This window comes from Zonotrichia albicollis, chromosome Z (assembly GCF_047830755.1).
Source record: "Zonotrichia albicollis isolate bZonAlb1 chromosome Z, bZonAlb1.hap1, whole genome shotgun sequence".
NCBI classification, from domain to species: domain Eukaryota; kingdom Metazoa; phylum Chordata; class Aves; order Passeriformes; family Passerellidae; genus Zonotrichia; species Zonotrichia albicollis.
The window spans coordinates 47,335,885-47,358,564 of NC_133860.1; the positions used below are offsets into that span (position 1 = coordinate 47,335,885).

The 22,680-nt window shown below is 35.4% G+C and overlaps 1 protein-coding gene across 50 annotated transcripts in view; it reads right to left on the reverse strand.

Annotated features, from left to right (window-relative positions):
* PTPRD (protein tyrosine phosphatase receptor type D) overlaps window positions 1-22,680 on the reverse strand; it is a 1,168,317-nt gene that overhangs the window by 221,284 nt on the left and 924,353 nt on the right. The gene's annotated exons all lie outside the window — the stretch shown is intronic.

Here is a 22,680-nt window from a genome sequence, read left to right on the forward strand (position 1 = left end):
ATTAACTGTATTAATACAAGCAGTAAACATAAATTTTAAAAAAGTCGTATCCAGTCTTCAAAATTTAAAAAAAGGAAATGCTTTGTTTCCCCAGTGATAGCATTCACCTGCATGAGAAAGCACTACCTTAAAAAACCTAAAAGGTCAATAAAGTACTTACAGATTTTCCTAGTGAAATTTGTATTAAAACAGAAATTTGATGGCATTGGAATAGTGAGATCACACATTATATTTTATCACCATTATAAATAAAAAATCCAATTTGACTTCTGTTGCAAAATGAGCTCATCAATCAACTGGAATAATATCACGATTAGCTACTTGATGCTGTGAACACAGGGTGTCATGAAAACAGGAAGCTCACCTTTGAGACATTAAAATCAGGGACATTTAAGAGAAAGCATTTGTAATTTTGCATGGTAGAGGTAAATTATTATGTATTAAGAGTCCAGGCAAAAAGGACTGTACCAGAAGAGAGATTTATGCTTTGCTAATTTTCCTGGCAAAAATGTACCAAAACCAAAATGCAAGAGCACATTCCAGCAAAACAGTGTACTACTACTGCCATAGGGAAATTATGAAAGAACTTCTCTGATGTCAAAAATTGCCAAAACCTTAGCAAATAAAGCACACTTTAAGTGAAAATACTTGAGATCATTTCCCAAGCCACAGGCCTTATGCCTGGACCACAAAAAAGGCAAAAATATATGCTGATGAAGAACATCTGGGTTTCAACAAAACTGCTCTCTCTGAACCCTTTTTGTTTTAACTCAGCACTGTGATATGTAAAGAGACTCAACTGAATCCATATACTGACATTCTGTGGCACAAGTTGTAATCGTGGGCCACCAAGTGAAAAATGACATGTTGCTATTCGTCTTTAATTTTTTTTTTACATTTTGTGAATTCACTGTTAGAACTCAACACACTGAAGGAGAAACACTTCATGACAAAGTCCAAGAGCACACAGTAACTCTGTATAGTACCTCATAGGCAGCAAATAGCACACATAGCAATAAATTAAATTAAAAATCTTTCACCCAACTTAACTGCTCTAAGGTGTACAACCAGTCTTCCAGCAATTTCTTATATAGAACTGTCCAAAATCTGGTGAAGGACTACAGGACTATAGCTGTTATGACTCCTTACAGAAACTGCATACTGGCTTCTGCACAGCATTATCACCTACATCATGGAGTTGCAGAAATATGACAGAATACTTAATAGCTCTAGCTACCTGAACAACACTATTTTTGCCATCCTGCATGAATTTCTGCTAACCAGCAATTAGTAAAGCTTTTGTTTATTAACCACCTAGCATTAGAGGCATAGATAGCATTAGATACAGGAAACAAGGGCAGTTGTACATAATGACGCAATTTTCAACTTGTGGGCTCTTTTCAAGGAAAACAAGGTTTTAAGGCTGTATATAAAATCCACTTTCTTGTATGATGTGACTAATACTATCTACATCAACAAAAAAGCTTCACAGGCCAGAATAGAATGGAATTGGGTTGATCTTTGTTTTTCACTTAGACCATAACCTAGTCGAAAAAAATAAGGTATGTATCTGCCTGGTCAAACTTCTTTTTACATAAGTAAGACATTTCTATAAAAACACATTGCCAAAATTCTCCTCCAATACATAATATTGGAAGTAAGTCAGTTATTTTTCAAGTATCATACGATATAAGAGAAGATAAATTATTCTTAGAACATAAAATAATTTATATAATTATCTGCCACAGGGAGAGGTAAGTACTATGCAATCCCTCTTTTTATCACTCTATCAAAATGTTCATCTTGTTACATATAATGCAACTACTATCAGTCTAAGGGTATGTGAAATCATAACCCAGCAGAAGCCAAAATGAAAAGTGGTATTTGTTGCCTTTATCTTTATAAAAGTTGTTAATTAAGGTTTGACACAAATTATCTCTACAATTAATGTTGTCAGTTTCTTGACATTGATTGTGACCTAAGCTGCTAGGCACTCTGACAGCAAACACAATTAAACTGCACACACAGTTGTGCTTATTAACATGAGGGCAATTTTGATTGAGAACTGACAACTATTTTCGATCTCCCTTAACAACAGCAGGGCATAGTTCAAGAAAAACTCTCCACAACACAGTTCATTAAGCACAGCAACAATCTATATGGAAACCTTCCACTGCAATTAAATCTGCCAAAAAAATAAGATGTAATATGTTACCAGCTATGATACCAGAGTCTTTCGGCTTTTGGAACTCTTGGAACTCTCCTTGGTAACATCAATAAATGCAGTTAAAATAACACACTGTAATTAAAATAAAATAAGTGAAATTCACTTAAAATCAGCATCTCATATTTCTGTACTTAAATTTTCTTAAGGGAATCATAAAATTGCTGCAATATTACCTTTTAAATGCAAGAACAAGCCAAGTTTTGCTTGCTTATATACCTGTACCTACTCAGATATTGATACTAATACTGAATTTTGATACCTTTTCAAGCTAAAAAGAAAAAAAAAAAAAAAATCAGAGTGGGAGATACCCGTAACTTGGACTTCTGAAGAGTACCACAAGCTTTGGCATTTGAGAGCTGAGGGCTCCCACCATCTCCTACTTGGTACGCACTTCTTGCTGGGGCTCCTGAGAAGCCGAAGTGACAACTACAAAACTACTGCAAATTACACTCTTAATATACAACGGAAAATTGAATTTATTGCTAGCTCACATTAAGGACACTGAGCTCGCATTTATCTGTTTACAGAGTTTAACCCCACAGAAACAAGGCTGCTGCTTCAATGAACAGTAAAGCTGTCCCCTCAAGGGCCACAAGAACTTCTGAAATCAGAGATGGTTTACCATTATCCAGATAGAAATGGAGTTTTTTTGCACATTATGGCTCTATAAAATATATTTTTAAAGTGACACTAAAATAACTCATTTTGATTGGAACATTTGAATATCTTGGCATGAATATAAGACATTTCTTTCTTCCCTTCTGTGCCTCTACATTGACTTTCTAAAGTTTAAGTAGAATTCTGAAATACTGAATTGAATTAATTAATTCACATTTCATCATGTTATAGAATAATCCATTTTAAAGTTGCTGTATTGTTCTTTGTGCTGTGCTTTAAGGATATGTAATATTGTTCGTCTGCACTCAAATAAAATGTCTGACAAAATACTTCTGAAGTTCAGCCCCTTTTTTCCACAGCTACTGCAAACTATTCTTGTGTAGAGACATTTTTATGAATATACTTCTCTATGAAAAGGTGACTATGAGGATAAGACTTCCCCTTCTTTAAAGTGAAAGCTAAAAGAATGCCTGCAGTCCAGCTACAGCTAGCTCAGCATGTGAACTTACTATGGAAAAGATACACAGAGGATGCAGATCCTCATACATTTGTTTCCAGATTCTCTGTTTGGGGTGTATGAAAGTTCCTAGTATAAAATAATTCAATTTAGGACTAAACTTCATCATATGCCTGAAATATCAAAAATTTTACTACGTCAGAACAAAAATTGCCAAAAAGCACATAACATTGTAGCCTTTGTAAGCATATATAGCAAGGGTAAATAAAGACATCAGAAAAAACTAAAAATGCAAAGACACTTCTTTCAAATACCTCATTTGCTAATGCATTCACACATATTTGAGGAGGTTCTTTAAAAGTTACAGTAACTTTTTCAGTTATAAAGATTCATTTTGTACCAATAAAAGTTGGAAGATGACAATCACAACTGTTCCCATGAAATGTTTTCACCTCAGACTCAGAAATGTAGGTTGACAGCAGAGTAAACAATGTGGTCTGGCACACATACAATCACACATGCCATTTTCACTTAGCATAGTCTTACTGGTCTAGCAGCAAAAAGTTTCAGGGAGTATGCAAATGGACTCACTCCGGTTAAAAAATTCTGTACTGATTCTTCCCATGTCAAATTACACACTCAGAAATTTCTCACGCAGTAAAAATCCAAATAAACAGAATTAAAAGCAACCACAAAAAAACCCCGAAAATCCAGCCAAGAAAGAAAAAAGCCCACAAACCAAACCAAACTAAACCAAATCAAGCCAAACCAACACCTTTATTTACCCCATTTTCCATTTTGCAACAGTCACTGTAGTCTACAGACTTAGGAGACAATGCCATATATTCTAAATAAAAAGGCCATAGACTGGTTCATATTTAATGATGGTGAAGGTGGTGAAGACTCCTGTCCAGGTAAAAATGAACAAATAGGCAAATGTTGTACTTAATCACAGTCTGATACTGTATTGATGCATTACAAATTTCATGATTCATTATTATTTTCACAATCCCTCCAGCAGTTAATATATTAAAAAACTACTATACATATACATAGTACTTAACAGAAAATTACTTAATAGAAATTTCAAAACACCTTTATATAAAGCATTAGCAGCTAATTTACCATTAGTAATAATTTGTGACATCAGTTAGACTGATCATTTTACAAGTAATTGTTTCACCTTAATTCTAACCTGCACTTACAGAGGACTTGCACACTGGCTATGTAAAAAAAGCTAATTAGTTTTTGTTTCTGTAAGGACAAGAAATAATTTGTATTAATGAAATCTGCATAAAGAAACTACTAAGTTAACAAGTAGTATGTTCCTAAAAGCTCTTGTCTGTCAGTCACAAGCTGTGAAATTTTTCTGTTTCTCACCTGTTTTTCATCTTAAAATTTCCCTTGCCTTAACATCTTTCAGCAAGGAGAATAGCAAAAACACAATCTTCAGATGTCATCATACTCTGAGCAGTTGAATGGTTTTATTATTATAGGAATAAAAATTATTGGTTTGGTGTCCTTCAACTTTTAAATGCATTTCAGCCATGCCAGTGAAGTCCCGCTGAAAATTTTGATCCATTTGGTTCCCAGAAACTATTTCTAGTTGCAAACAAATGTTTCCCAAAAGTCTGGGTAAATGACATCAAGCAATTTTACTTTACAGGCATCACAGCATCCTCTTAAAAATTCAGCCCTAAAAAAGTAATAAAATCTTGATAATATAATTGAAACACTCATCACTCCACCTTCTTTCTTTAATATGCATTCTTCTAAAAGCAAAAGCACTCAGAACAAAGGACTGGTATTTCAGAGAGGTTTCTGGTTATGGTTATGGTTTGGGGCTATTTTTCCAAATTAGCAGTAATCTCCAGTTCCGAACCTTCAATCTGCCAGAACACACCTTCCCTACAATTAAGTAAGTAGCTCAAAAAAATAAAAATATCACTTGCTGATGTCTCAAGGAAAATATGAAAAGCCAATCCTATCTTTTATATTTTCAAATTTCCTTCAATGCACAGTGTCAGTGTAGTCAGCTGACTATTAGGATCATTTGAAATACAAAGTTAAACTGCAGACTTACAAGTAACGTCTCACAAGCAGGATAGGTGGGTTACATTTTCCAAAAGGTCTAATGTTAAAATAGCACACATTTAATGTGTACCTTTAAGCTCTGCAAACCTTGTTACCAGCTCATTTCATTGTGGATTATGTATGCCTTTTTTAGAGACAGACATTATCTGAGCCCTAGGGACATGGGAGCTATATGAACTAACACAGACAGCAGCAGACGTTTATTTGCCAACTAATATCATTCACACACATTCACACATGTTCATTTCAAGCTTATAATAACTGAGAGAATGAAAAAGGCTTTTTCACAAATAAGAAGAACCTATGTGAAAAAAAGCCTTTTACTAATAGTACAGACCAATACATTTAAATTTGAAGTAGAAAGAAGCTGAAGCAGTACACACTGCTGTTCTGTTTCTATTTAAACTGTTGCAGGCAACCGACTAACAATTTAAGCTGGTTTCATGACAAATTTTTGGCACATTTAGTGTAAAACTCGGGCCAGCCATTAACTACTGCCTTATTAGAGCAGCACTGTGCTAAGCCTAAAAGGAAGCTAGGGTTTACAAGCTATCACACTCAGTCTCATAGGTGATCAGATAAAAGGAGAAACCTCCCAAAACCAGGCCTACTGCCACAGCCATGCCCTCTTGCCTTCATTCCTCAAGTTGGGTGCCCAGCCTTAGCTATCAGTGCTACATTTGCACTAGCTTAAATACAAAATTTAGCCTGCATTTAAATACCGCTACAGAAAATGAAAGTTGTATACATTTGCCTCTGAATCTTTCCTGACTTCATGGTCTCTTCAGTCCTTTCTACACAAAAATCCTGTTTTACACTAGAGTTCAAGAAAGGAGAATCAGGATGTTTGGTTCTAGTATTTGCCTAACCTGAGCACTGAAAGATGCAAGCATATGACTAAGTAATACTCACTATCCAGTAAACACACAGGAGGGCAAGAATTCTCCCTTTTTTTCCCCCATGCCCATAGGAATTCCAGCACTATTAACCCAGTGTTCATGATATTAACTCAGCTGCAGATATGCCTTTAAGTCATAAAACAGCACATGTTCAAATGCACATTACAAAACAAAATAGGTATAAGCTTGTGTATATTCACAATATTTATCACAAAAGTATATGTAAAAGCTAGGTGGAACTTAATTTACCTGAGTTAGAAAGAGGACCTTGCTAGTAAATCCAGTACTAAGCCTTCTTTCAGCAGCAAATAAAAAGCATGAAGTCTCTTGAATCTAAAAGGTTAGTGACGTGCACCACTTTATCCCCCAGGAATATTACATAACCTTGTCATATTCACTAATTTAACAAAAGGAAATTCTGCTTCAAAGCTCTCTACTGCTTCTCTTTCAAATTTTAATGTCTGCAGACTGCATATGAATTATTTGGTAACTGAGAGCTGACACTCCTTTTCAATGTGCAGAGTAAAAGCAGTGAATTTCAAAATGCCAGGCAAGCTGATCTCTTTCCAGAAGAGTTTTGCTCCAAGAGAAAGACAGGAAAAAATGAGACACTAGAAGTTTCAATTAGGGACTGGGAATATCTGGGTTATGACTGGAGAGATGACCTTTAGAAGTGTTTCAGTCTTACTAAAACTCTCAAAATACAGGTACCAAAATGAGGAAGCATAAAATTGGGGCACTGTAACAATGAAATGAAACTTCCACTCATATTTTATGTATCTAAAAACAACAAAATGCATACCTTGCCATTTGTGATGATTACTGACTGTGAAAGCAAAATCAACTATCTAGTAATAATACTGACTCTACATACTAATATGATTCAGTGTTAATGCTTGACAAGGCATTCACATAAGCAAATTCTCATAATTCCTATTCAAGCAGAAGTATGCTTGTGTCTAATCAAATCTCACAGCCCATATGAACATATGCAATATGGCGAATTAGGGGTTCAAGATGACTTTCTACTTGAAGAACAGCATTAGGATATGACATGACTTGACATAAGCATAATTTATTGAGCTAAACTGGTTTAAAAAAAGTATCATTAAGGCTGCTATAAAGTAATAATAATTAAAAAACCTAGTTAGGAGAGACTCATAAATCTCTCTCCTTCTTACTAAGTTAGGTCTGCTTCATCCCACAACTTGATCAACACCTACTTCTATTAATTATAAACCAACATTTACCATTTACGTACAAAGAGTAGTTATATACAACCTGAATTAGATGTTCAGCCAAGTAGACAGAATACATACTCCTCTTACCAGCAAGCTCTGTGAGCTGTGCAAGGCAGCCCACCTTCAGCTGTACTGTTAGACAGGTTAGCGTGGCCCCTAGGATGATGCATTGCTGATACAAAAGCAGACATTCATAAACTAGGTCAGAAAACTGTTTATAGATATTAAAAAAGATTCAGTGACTAAAGGCCCCAGTGGATTGTCCCAGTTCCTTGCCTACAAGTCACTTACAATACATCAGAGTGTGGTTAGCACAGCACAAGCAGCCTGCTCTGGGATACGGCTGTGAAGACATAAAAGCACTGATTAGAATGTATTTACACTGGCAGTATACTGAATATTTCCTGAGTCCTACTGTGTGTAGGTCCTGTTGCAAATAACAGCCACATTTCTGTGGCTGTTGTCATTAAGGACAATGCACGGCAAAAATGCAAGAAATACTAGTCTTAAGGTACTCAAGGTTCATCTGCTCCATGAACCTCTACAGGGGCTAAATTTGTTCTAGATTGTCTCTAGTAAAGTTATGCCAGCACAGATTTGAAGCATATGGAAGCATGTAAGAATATGAGAACTAAAACCTCATACAAAGAAATGGACAACAGAGGTGTTGTCAGATCAAGGATTTTATTAAAAAGCAGAAACATAACCAAAATAAACATATCAGCACATAAAGGTAAACTTGTAATCACTAGAAGTTCATTTCTATTTTAACTGTGACATGTAATAGCACTTCATACAATGACATCTATTCTGCCACCTATTACCTGAAATCACTGAAAATACAATTATTTGATATCCTGTATATCTCGGTCTAGCATTGCAGTTGCTTTACAAGAATCTTGCACTGTTAGTCAGGTTACTTCAGTAATTTTTAATATAATTTTCAGTGGTTAGAGATACATCTAAGATAAACCTGTAGTGCTGTGCCTAGCTTATATCTATCTCATCTACCTCTCAATAATGTATTTTCCATTCTTCTGTCTTTAACGTAAATTTGTTCTTCTTTTAAAAAGAGATACCAAGAAATCATAACACTACCTGTAACTGGTATCAGTCAAGAGCACGCTATTAAAAGAATGGTGTAAAACTGTAGGACACAATCAAACCTTTTTTTCTAAAAATAAATAAGGAAAAAAATTACATTTGACCTAGCACAGAGATTTTCACTCTGAAATCTGTTACAATTTGAAAGCATGATTCATGGCCATTTTTAATAGAATAGTAGAAATTACTAAAATATAACTACCAACAAGGATTTACTTCTTTATTTTCTTGCAAAGGCAGATAGGTCTTTACAACTACTATAAAAATAATTTTTAAAACATAGTATCAGTCGTAGTTATCATTTCCTTTTAAGTTCATATCTAAGTAGCATGAAAAAAAAAAAAATCACTGAAGTTTAGTCTCAAGAGAAAGGACTGGAAGCCAGAAGCACTGAAAGTGGCAGCTGGCTCCTGGACAGAAGGGAGGGCTGACAGCCAAAACTTTGTAATTCTAATCCCATCTCTGTTAATTGCTTGCTGTTTAGCTTCAGGCAAATTACTTAACCTTCGTGTCTCAATTTACTTAATTCCAGGATTATGCTACTTAGATTATGTCAGAAAACATAGAGAGGAGTATTACAGTTGTTCCTGCCACTGTATTTACAAAATTTATGCAGGGATTTGTGCTCATGAGTTGAATGAAATGTTCCAGTTTAAGTCCTACCTACTTACTACATAGGTGACACTTCTATCAGGGCAAAGAAGACAAAAAATGAACAAACAAACTGTACTCAAATCTAAATTCGAAGTGTCAGTAGAAATTCGTAGCTATTTGAAAAACTTATTAGTCTTGGAAAACTGCACTCCTGTGCACATCAGTATTGCAAATTGTTGGTTTAATTAGCACTCTTTTCTCTAAGGAAATGAGCTCACATTGCTCAAGTGTACTGAGTAAGAACTGCCTATTTTGACTCTAAGAAGTATGTACTCAAAAGAGTACACTAAGAGGTATGCACTTCTATAAATTATAATAAATTATTTCTGCAAAATGTGTCATTCTGCATCATAACTAAAATTCAGTGGTGTATGATTAATATTTTGTGTGTCCACTTAAATAATAGAATTGAATGCTTTAATTAAGAAACCATATTGGTTGTAACAATCACCTAAAATATTCATCTAGATAACAGTAATATGTTATATAATAATAATAATAAAATAATAATAATAATAATAATAATAATAATAATAATAATAATAATAATAATAATAATAATAATAATAATAACAGTAAATATGTATACATACCTTTAGATCTAATATGCATGTTCAGAAATTAGAGATTTAAGGAAATTGTATTTTCCACATAGAGTTTCAGCAACCTCTTGAAAGTATACTTGAAAATGGCTGACTGCTCATGAAGAGAACTGAGAACCTTAGTTTGCTGTCAATGGATTCAAATTTCTGTATGTCTTAATCTCAATGGCCAATTCAAAATGTAGAAAATATCAAGTGATCAATCACTGCACTCCATCATCAGAGCTACTATCTGCTTATGGAAAGATTACAATAGGTAGAAGATAATCTGCACTGTTTCAAAAATTAATTTTTCTCTGATTTCTTCCTTCTGAATACAAAAAGCCAACCAGAAATTAACTTCTCACAAAAAAACTGAAAGTACTGACAAAAATTCATATGAGATTAGATTACTAAAGTTGGGGACGCAACAAATACAGCAGGGCACCAAAGAGAACACAAAGTCACTGGTATCAAATATCCAAATATAAAATTAATCTGGCTGTGGAAAGATGGGAATAAGAGACAAGATTAAAAAAGCTCATTTCATGAAAAAAGAAAAAAAATCTAAAAAGAAAAAGAGAAGCAGAAATTAATAGTCAAACAGGGCAGAAGGATAATCCAAACCAAGATGAATCTCAGGTCTGCTGACGTAAAAATTTAGATAAAAATAAAATCTTTACATAGTACCATAATGTCAGTCAGTCACATATCTTTAGTAAAAAATTAAGAATGTTTGAAAACTTAGATTTCAGTGTATATAAAAGTTGCTTGCTCCCAAGGGCTGTCTAGAAAGTTGTAATTTAATCTTTATGTTCTTTAACATGCAATACCTCTCATAAAATAATAGCAAAACCTCTTGAATGAATTACTGTATTGTTCATAAATCACAAGAATCAATTACCACATGTATTGTTCCTTCACTGAATGCCTTTAGAAAAGCAGCTTCTGGTTGTTCAATAATTTGGCATCTTACTGTGTCATAGGCTGGCAGACACAACTGGAAAAATTCTAATTAGAGTTAGCAATAAATATTGAGAAGTTAGACTTTTATGCTTGCTCTTGTAAAACAAATCCTCTTTTAAAAGTAGACAGCTTTCAAAAAAAAATCTTGGAAGGTTTTGGTTTCATTACTCTTAACTTCTCACTGCAATAGTAACAATATAAAGTAACACAATATATGGTACGAAAACAAAAGGAAGGTAGGGAAAAGAATTAATATAAAATTATTACTGACAGAAATGAAAATCAGCCCACTGAAGTACCAGATGTATTTTTTAATGTGTTTGGCCTTAACCACAGCAACACTTTTAATGATTAGGAATAACAGATTTGAACATCTGTGTGCCTTCTTCCTCCTCAACAGACAGCCATATAGTAAATTGATACAAAAATGCTTAATCTTGTATCAACCTGTAGCATAACAACATGGTATATAAAAGTCTTTTGTTGTGATTATATAATTAGTTGTGCATGGGTATACAGGCACATATCTGCTGGGTAGAGCTAAAACAAGCAGAGTTTTCACTCTTCCCAATGCAGGAGCCTCCACTGGTCAAGGACCTCCAACCTGTGACATCCTACCTGGTATCAAAAGCTGCAAACATAATGACCTGTGGTTTCTGCTTACTTTTAAGGTTCTCACTTACTGAATGTAGTAGCTTCTCTGAAGTTGCTCCCTGTTACTAGGACAAGAGTAGTAGGATGTTTCCAACTGCGCCTTCCTAGAGACAAAAAAGCTATATGCCCGGATATGGAGATACCAAGAATAGGGAAATTAATATAGTGTATACAGGACTAGGATAATAGAGAATTATTTTATATTATAAATATAAATTCATAAGAAAAAAACCAGAAAAAAATCTTGAGGTAGCTTAAACTGAAGAAGAAATACTTCACTTTCTGTAGTTAAGAACTACTGTTTTTTTCAAGGAAATAATCATGCTTTCAGGCCATGGTTACAGATTATCAGTCATGTAAAAAAATCAGAACTTATAAGGCTAACTATATGACTTAATGTAGGAAAAAAAAAAAAAAAAAAAAACCCCAAAACCCCACAGTACAGGAAAAAATGAAAGACTGTTTTTGCATTTGAGAGCATAAGGCTAATGTGTATATTTATAGCATCAGAAAAAAGCCCAACACTTTAAATAGTGTCAAAAGCATCCCTCACCTTTGAGTTTGCCCATACTGCAGTAAATCTTGTAATTACAGTCATATACACATGTTCTAGTCAGTTTTAATTAAGGCAAGGCAATACAATTAACTGTTAGCCACAGATCCCTCAAGCAGGCAAAGAACTACATGGACCTTACAGACAATCAGGCTTTGCTGTCTGCCTAATGGTTAAGGTAGCCAGAGCATATCCATACAGTCACAACTATGTTCAACTTCAGAACTGACACTGACACAACTATCCAACAACAAACTTTCAAGTTCCTTATAATGTCTCTCTGAAAAACCTATATCAACCCATATTCCACTACACACACTTAGTTCCACTGCTTTCTGCAATACTTTACAGAAGTGTTTGTTTTGTCACTATCAAAATGAAGTTTTGTAAAGGTGCGTAAATCTTTCCATACTGGTGACCTCCAAGTTCAAATCTCCTGTAACACTTGAATGTCAAGTTTTTTTTCAACCCACCAGAACATTGTCTTTTTTCAAGTGGAACTGAGCTCTTTATCCAATACATATCTTGAGACTCCCCTATTCTGTCAGATCTGAGAATTTAAGTCCTTTGTGATCGAAGTAAGGGCTTATTTCTTAAGCTTTCTGATCGTTTCCCAGTGAATGCTTCCACCATGCCCTCAATTTCTTCCTTATCTTGTTTACAGGTGATTCCTCTGCACCATAGCAAAGGAGTATGAAATTAGTTCAACGGCTAAAGCATTACACCGTTAAAAGGCAGGATCCCTATAACAAAGTAATTTTAATTGCCAAACACTGCAAATAGAAAAAATATTGGATCTTGCACTGTAGAGCCAGAGCCAACTGTCTGCGTCATTGCTATTTGAAAATACTCATGTTCTTTCCCACATTCTGATTCACTTTGACCTTTCAGGACTGAATAAATTAACCTCTTTTCTGAAAGAAATAAAAGGACAATAAAAGTCAGGTAGGTGTGCATAGTTTTGTGTGAATGAACAATGAAGACCAGATTAAAAAGTCATACAGTTACCTCCAATGTCCAGACATATACTTCTAGGAGCAGCTATCTTACTCCCAAGATCAGATGAATGCTTAAAAAGGCCACCATAGAACTGAGTGCTTAAGTGAATGATGTAAAAACACCCAGATTATTGAAATAAATTCCAACCTGGATACTTCACACAGATGATTAAACCCATTATGGATTTTCCTTTATATTTTTAACTGCTTTTCTAAGAATGGAGCTATTAAGTTCTTCAAATGCTGTGAAAAATACACTAAATTTTGCTTTAAATCACAACAGTGAAATAATGGTGCCAAAGAAAACCTGTTGCCTGGTATTCCTAAATAGAGTCAGCCTTTTGACCATACAGCCAGACTTTGTATTGTCGTGAAGTACTCCAGTACTAGTATTGCTTTTCAAGACAAAGCACCTGTTAAGTTTCTAAAGATTTTTACAGTTATGTTCACAAAATGAGGATTGTCTAATATATGGCCCAGTGAACATGGGTATTAACAGAAGTAGAGATTTTGGAGAACAGTGTATTTTCCTGAACTGCCACATTGCTACCAAACTTGACTAGGTTTCTTACACAATTAAATTTCTGTGAAAGATTATTACAGTTTGGCAATCCTTGAAGACTGGACTGTTTTTAAAATATTAATTTTCTATTTAATTAGAAGGTCACCTAAGTCATTAATTGATATTATGTTTGGTTCAAGAGATTTTATCCATTACGTATCTCTAATTATGTAAAATGTTCCCATTCTTGAGGGAAATATGGACAATATAAGCAGGTAAACTGATTTCTTAAATGAGCAGCCTAATTCATTCACTAGTGTAAGCTGCTCAATAGTCGGCAGTAACAGTGACATTGATTAAATTTATGTAAGTTGAAGATTTGGTCCATTTTTTTCAGATTCAGCTTGAGAAGCACACGTGCAGTACTGTGTTCAAGTTACTAATTACATAGCTTCCAAAAATAAAAGAAATTTGCAAACTTACATCCTTATGCACTAGCTGACTGTTTCAAAGATGGATGGACAGACTGATACTACTCATACCTGTGCTCAAGCAAAGACTCACCACATCAAGCAACCGTAACACAGAGTACAGGATGAATTCCATAGGTTATGAACTAATTATTTAGCTAACAGGCACTCATACTACACTGCACAAAAAGTTAGTAAGTAAACGGGAGTTTTCCTATAAGACAAAAACAAACCTGTGTTTCTAATCAACTAATTCACATATTGTGCTTGAGTGCTGCAGATAAATATATAAATAGGTTTGAGTTTCTGACAAAAAATTTCTTCAAAAGAATTTAAAATCAATTTACTAAAATTCAAGACTGGATATGGGTTTTGCTCAGAAAGTATGAGCACAGAATTTCTTTTCACAGAATTACAGAACACCCTAGTTGAAAGTGACGCACAAAAATCATCAAGTACAATTGTGGTCTTGAACTGGACAGCCCTAAGACTCCCACCATGTGTCTGAGAGCATTGTCCAAATCCTCCTTGAACTCTGTCAGGCTTGGAGCCATGACCACTTCCCTGGCGAGCCTGTTCCAGTGCTCAAACACCCTCTGGGTGAAGAACCTTTTCGTAATATCCAGCCTAAATCTCCCCTGACACAAGTTCATGCTGTTGCCTCAGGTCCTGTCACTGGTCACCAGAGAGAAGAGAATAATTCTGGAATTTCATTCTAAAAGTATGTGCACTTCCACAAGTAGAAAACAGGTATTTATTCATCCTAATCTTTATTCTTATTTCATTAACTGTAGTTGCTAATTCATGTTCTCTTAATCCTAACTAAATTCTAGAGTTATATTCATAAGGTAACAACTACAAGGAGAAGAGAGAGAGATATATAAAGATTTCAAATTCATATACCGTTTGTTTAGACTTCAGCATTTTTGAATGGCAAGATACAGGAGACAGAGCGCAAAGCTAGTTTGTAGCAATGAAAGAAAATCTATCATGTTTTTTATGTATTTGGTAAATCTAGGTCTGCTCCTACAGCATAAAAATTTACACTAAAGTAGAAATTCTAGCAGCCTGTAGTGAAAGTATTCCCTGTGAAATGATGCCAAATATGTATCTGTGTGTCCTTACATAAAAAACCTCCATATGTATTGAATGAAATTCTTTGTAGCACTTCATCATGCCCCTATGTTTCAAAAGTCCTGGTAAATATCCAGGCTACATTGGTAGTGGGCCTTAAGTTTCTGTCTGTGTTTATTGGCATGATAAATTTCTTCCAGGTGTGTCAGTCCTCCCTGTAATCTTGGAAGAAATCAAGAAAAATATAAGTGAAATAAAGCTAATGAGTGGGTAAACAATGATGAACAGGAATTACATTACAAAATATAAATAACACATTTATTTATATCAGCATTATTTAGTATTTGTAGAACCTTTAGCACCCTCATAAAACTGGATCTGAATTCGCTATATCCAGCAAACCAGAAAGGATAATCTTCCTTCAAGAATGCCTAAAATCTTAATCTTACCCCCTAAAATGTTTGCAATCTGCATATAAGTTGGACATTAACAAAATACACTGAAAATACGAGAGAGTTTTAGTTTGCAGGAATGGCATTAAAATGAATTCTACTAACTTTCTAACAATTGTTGAGTTTTTAGCAAAGCAAAATGCAGCTGAAGGAAAGATTTCAGAGTCTCTTTGCAGATAACTATGGAAAACGAAACTTTTGCTTATCTTTTTAATAGCCTGCAATGCAGGTTTACACAAACCTGTAAAATGGCCTCCAAAACAAAACACGTAAGAAAGAAGTCACTATCTCTGCACTCTAGTTTGTAATTACTGGAGCTGTTACAGGAGAATGTTCATCAGCCTGACTCATAAGCAACTCTGCTGCTGACTCACAGATATTAAAATTACAGAAAATATATTGAAAGGTAATCAGTGATCTCATTTATTAAGAAAAGAGCACATTTCAGACAAGTGAGAAATTGAGAGCTTACAGTAAATATATCTTATGTCTTCAGGCTGTAACCATCAACACAAAATACTTCCTCAATGAGGAAACTTACTCCAGTCTCACATTTTAGAGTCGAATTACTCTTTATTTTTCATTTTGCCCACTGGGTGTATGTCCTAAAATGCTGAATTGTATCCCCATTCATCCGCTTAGCCCAGAAGTAAGTTTTGCACCTGTAAAACTAGATCTTAGAGTGAAGTGGGGAGAAGGAGAAGCTGTGGAATGTTTGAGGTGGTTGCATTCAAAAACATGATGAGCTTCAGCTTCTCTCTCGGTCTGTGTTGTCTGCAGCGGCAGAGAGCTCTCCTTTGCTTTTGGTTAGTTTTTCAGTTAGCTGAGGCAGAGATGTCCCCCAGACTATTGCTTTTCTCTTTCTTGGAACAGATTGGCCCTGCTCTGGACTGAAAACCGAGAAGAGCTCCAGGAGCTCACGCCTGTGGCCCACCAGGGCCTGGGACACAGCCTTTTCCACCAGGGGCTGATAACAGACTTAGAGAGCCGAGGTACACCCCACAAAAAGGACTTTCTGAATTTGCCTGGTCTCAGAACAGTGACAGGCTTTATTGTTTAGTAGTATTATTTTTATTTTTTTATGCTCGTGGATATTTTCTATGTTAAATAAACATATTTTTTCCACTTGTCTCCATGGAAATCTTTTCCCCAACCAGAAGTGGGAGGGGCCACTTTAATCTGATTTCAAGAGGGACCACTTTGGAAGTTTCCTTCTAAATTAGTCCTAAGCCAAGACAATGTAACAGGAATTCAATGTCTTGTTTCATTTCAGGAAATATGGGATCACAGCCAGCAGATACCCAAAACATCTGTCTCATATTAGAACCTGAGACTAGGATGTTCAGCATGGAGAAGGTTCTGGCAGCTCTTATAATAGCCTTCTAGTGACCAAAGGGGTCTTAAAAGAAAGAGGGAGAGGTACTCTTACCAAGAGTAAGAGCAGAGACAGGACAAGGGGTGAAGGTCTTATACTGAACAAGGGTAAATTTAAATTTGACATAAGAGAGAAATTCTCTCTGTGAGAGCTGTGAGGCACTGAACCCACCCCTAGAAGTGTTCAAGGCCAATGTGGATGGGCCTTTGAGCAATGTGGTCCACATGGAAGGTATCCATGTCCATTGCAAAGGGTTTTGAACTATAAGTCATTCAAATATCCAGCTTCAAATATCCACCACTCTGTGATTCTTTTCTGCTAGAAAACTTTTCTTACATACTCATCATTCAGATCACTCCAGATTCTGTTTTCCAGTGAAATAAACATCCCAGCCAATACATTATATCTGCCATTGATAATTTACAGCAGTTGAGAGTTCAGTTCTCCCTCTGCTATAAAATATCAATCTATTGTAGTATGTAATGAGACATTTACTTTCTGGAGCTGTAAAAGAGATACAAACAAGCTAAGCTACATAATGATAAAAGCCATTGGTTTCATGAATCTGCATTTTTGTACTTCTGTCAGGATAGAAGTCTGCATCCATATGGATTTGTACACTTCTGAACTTCCAATTTTTTGCTCAAATTGTAACATGAAGAATCCCGTAAGTTATTATTTAAAAGTTTAAATATTTAATGACTGCCACTGGCCTCCTTCCCTATGGAAAAGCCTATGACATATTATATGGCTGATGTCAAATATTTGTTTAGGCTGCAGTTAAACTGTAGTCGCAAAAATTGATCTTGTTCATGAAAACATTGTGTATTTCAAAAAGAGCCATATATATGTGACAAATATATGGTCGAACAGCATAGTGGGTTGACCCTGCCTGGGTGTCAAGTGCAGACCAAAACCTCTGTCACTTCCCTCCTCAGCCTGTGGAGTGGAGAGAAAATACACCAAAAGACACAGGTCAAAAGAAGGACAAGGAGATCATTCACCAGGTACTATCATAGACAAACCAGACTCAGAGAAATTAATGTATTTATTACCAGTCAAAGACAGTAGATTAATTAGAAATAAACCTTTCCTTGACCTCTCCCTTTTTCCTGGGCTCAACTTCATTTTTGTTTTTCTCTCCCTCCTTCCCTTGAGCATCACAGAGAGACAGGGAATGAGTTCATCACACCTTGTCTGCCACTCTCTTCTCCTCACCCTCCACCCCTGCTCCAGTGGAGGGTCCCTCCCACAGGCAACAGTCCTCCATGAACTTCTTCAAGACAAGTCCTTCCAACGGAGGAGTGGAAAAGAGTAAGGAAACCTTCAGGAAAAGAGTAAGGCAGCATGGATCCTCCACAGGGCCACAAGCCTGGTCAGCAATCCCCAGCTGCAGCAGGAGCCTCTCACAGGGCCACTGCCTTCTTTGGGTGCATCCACCTGCTCCATGGGTCCTTCATGGCTGTAGAGGGATGGGTGTCTGCTTCATCATGGCCTGCAGGGCCACAGCTGCCTCACCATGGACTTCACCGCGGGCTGCAGGGGAACCACCTCCTCGCCCTCCCTCCCCACTGACCTGGGTGTCTGCAGGGCTGCTTCTCTCACATGTTCCCTCCCACTCCTTGTGCTTTTCTGCCTGCAGTTGCCAGAGCATGGCAACTTCCTTCTCTTTCTTAAATCTGTTATCCCCGAGGCACTACCACCATTACTGATGGGCTTGCCTTTGGCCAACAGCAGGTCCATCCTGCTGCCATCTGGCATTGGCTTTGTTGGATATGGGGGAAACTTCAAACAGCTTCTCACAGAAGACACCTCTGTGCCCCCCTTCTACCAAAAACTCTACCTAGTACAAACAGTGATTACTTTCTACTCTCTGTTTAACAACCTGCCTGATGTCTCTGTATTCTATGGCATTGTCATCTTTCCAGACCCTCCTAAGCTTTTACTTTCCACAATTCCCTGATCTATTCATTGTACAACTTCAATGAAGAATGAAAGACGCAAAGGGCTTACAGCAAAGAGCCTGAGCCTGAAGCCTGGCAGATGGCCAAGGAAAGAAAGCCCGTGTAATTGCATTATCTTGCACCCATATAGGGAAATAGAAAGTTACAAGAATATCTTTGATTCTAGCATTTCCCACTAAGTAAAAACACAGAAACCTTCACAAAGTTGGTTTTTTATTCCTGTTAGAAAAAGAATTCTACAGTGTAATATGTATTTATACAAATTCCAAGTCATCTGCACACTTCTGCTGATATACAGGAGCAGTAGCAGCACAAAGCAACCTGTAATCATTAAAGCTGGTATGTCTGGCTGAAAATAGAAGACAGCCAACCATTACTCTACTCAGTTTAGAGACTATTTCTTATAAAACAAATAAATTATTGATCCTGTGAAACCTAGATTAATTCTCAGGCTCTGTAGAACAAAACTTTCACTGCTTTTCCCCCCACTGGTTTGTCCAATCATGCTTACTATGTCAACCAAGACTGTCTCTCCAACAATCCACAATCCTCACATCTTGCTTTTCATTTGTCTTGTTTCTAAATCACAGATTTTCTGCTCACATCTTCCCACTCCTGTATCTTTCTATAAACCATTCCCCCATCTTTCCTCAAATGCAGTGTTTTCCATTAGGACTATGAGTCTTGTTAACATGAAACAGTAATTAATTTTTTTTTTTATTTTGAAAATATTTGATCAATCATTTACCTTTAAATTCATTCCAGTGTTAGCAGTTTTTATGTCATATTGTAGATACGAAATCCAACGACATTTGTTCTGGAATACCATCTTTGGAAAGTCAAATATACACCTCTTTTTTTTTTCTTTTTTAATGTTTCACCTTTACTCAACGGAATAATGACCTATACTTAATACTATGACATAATAAAAGAGCATAAATGAAAACTTCCAGACACTGTAAGCAGCAGAGATGCCAGTTATATAACTATCTAGCCAAGCCAAGCAAACTATATCCAGTATATATTTTGTTTTTAATTGTTACATTCTTATATAATCATATTCCACTAACTTTAAGCTGTAATGGTGAGAATACATCAGACAAACCTACAGCTGAAAAATTCCCTCTTTTTTCTCCACTACTAATACAGCTGTAGTATGGTGTTTAATAGAGACTATTTTAACAGCTACTCCAGTCTGCTGCTGCACATTTGAAAATGATGCAATGTAACAGCAATGGACATCTTCCTCATCTACATTCACAGCAGACAATTAAAACCTGATGGCTTTCCTTCTTTAAATAAATCTGAGTCAGATAGTTCCATCCCTTGAGTATAAACAAAATACTGTGCTGAGTTATTTATTTTAAGATTCAACTGCTATATGGCAAACAGCCTGCATGCCTTTGTCATCTGCAAGGCATGCAACATTTTCCTGTTCAGCTTCAGCAAGAGCCTAAGCACAAACTTCAAGCTGTAAGATATAACAAGCAGGATGGATATTTGTTTTGGATACCTATTCACGATTTCAAGGAAGAGGCAGATGTCAGACACAGAAGTTCTGCCAAGGTATATCCTGTATTACTTGGCTTCTAACTAATACACCATTTTGCATGGTCTTACTTCTGTCACACAAGGATGCTTAATGAGATCAGAAAGAATGAAGGATCAGGTTGACGCTTCCTTGGCAGTGGGAAGCAACTCCCTGCAACACAGTCACCTGTATTTCAGCTTCAAAAGAAGTTAAACGACATGTTGTCAGAGATCTCTTTGTCCCGAGTTCAGCATAGAACAGAAGAAAATGTTAAGGTGTAAAATACTCTCCATTAAGGTACTACGCATTTACTACACCTAACTGAGACTCTAGACCACTAGCAACCACATTTCTATTCTGTACCTACTCCTTAAAATTAAGCTTAGGCTGTACCGAGCAAAACACAGCAATGTGTAGCCTTTGTATTTTCCAACTGATGAAACAGCAGACCATTCACAAAATATCAATTAACCTTTTCGGACATGCTTCACTTTTTTTTCTCCTTTTATGGAAGGAATTCACTTCCAAAAAGCTAAATCTAACATAGTTTATATTAAGCACAGTTACAAACATTAGAATCTATCTGATCTCAATTCTGTTGTTGTTGTTATTGTTGTTGCTATCATTATTATTATTATTAATAATAATAATAATAATAATAATAATAATAATAATAATAATAATAATAATAATAATAATAATAATAATCCTCTCTCTAATAAGATGGTACAGCTTTTAAAAAAGCCATAAAAAAGCTTTTGCATATGCATATAAAGTGTTTAATATTTTTAGCTGTACTTTCAACAGAATCATTCCCTTGTCACAATCTCTCAAAGAAAGAAGTTTGCAGAACATCATCCTTCTGTCTCTTCCATTTCAGTTTTTGTAATGTCACAAAGCCAGTAAACATAACATCACAAAAACCTTTGAAATTAGTCATTATTAAGTTACTTGTAGGTTTTTTGATTTTAGTGAGGTCCTCTCAATGAAGCCTGAAAAATAATTTTATTAGAATGTGGACCCTATAATTAAGCTCCATGAGATTCAAGTAGTTTAAGTAATTGACTTTTCATTAAACTTTTCATCATCTGTCACGAAAGCCATAATTACAGTAAAAACTAATCTGAGTTGCACACTAATTCCCAAAAAAGGATTTACTATTACATATGGGGTTTCAGCATTGTCTGGGTATTTCAACTCCAAAAATCAAAATTTCAGAGATACTTCTTTAACTTTTTTTTTTTCTCCCTAGCATCTTCCTGAGTTTTGGAACTGGACCATCTATTTGCAGTTCAATTATTCAGTCTAATGCTGATTACACTGCTGTCCAAAAAGTCCTAATTCAAATGTAACCTCATTATAGATTTAAAAATGCATTTAAAAGATGTTCAATAAACTACAATAAATTCATACACTCCATAATGACAGCAACAAAATATTGAAGCAATAATCCTGATAAAAACTTTGATCTCAGCTGCAGTATTGTGTTATAACAGGGATTCTGCCATTGGTAGAAATTAATTAATTAATTAATTATCTCAAAGCTTATCAAAATGCAAAGAGCTTCTCATTCCTTAAATTACGTGTTCAAACACATCTTCAATGACTACCAAGGAAATTTAACATGTCATAATTTATAGTGCTTGAATTTTTTCTGCAGAAATTAATGTATTAGAAATTTTTTCCAAAAAAGAACTTGAAAGTTTTCATAATCCACATTTCAATTCACTTGGTTTAAAATAATTTCTGCATTTGAATTACTTTTTTTATAGAAACTTAAGTAATTTTCAATGAACATCAAAAATAGTACACAAAACCCTATGTGCACCAGTCTTTCTTTACTGCATTTTAATAATCCTTAGTTTTTAGAAGATGAGAAATAGTAGTAATATTTTTTTAAACATGACTTTTACAGTAACTCATAGGGAAGGCAAAATCTTTGTTTTTTAGATCTTCTATCACATGTAGAAACAGAAACCATTCCCTTTATGATTAGTAACAAAAAATTATAAAACCTCTAGCCTTATTTAACATGCAAGGTCCAATAACTGTTTTCTGTCAGTACCTGTTTGGTTGTATCATAAAAGGAACATTTGGTTGAAAAAGCATTCATGTGCACAATATCCATAAACTGAAAAAAAAAGCATTGATTTGACAATATTTATTTTTTAACACAAACCGAGCTGATACACACTGAAACACAAGTACAACATGCTCTGCTCAGAGTTTTTAAAATATTTTCCAGCAACTATGCAAAAATAAATAA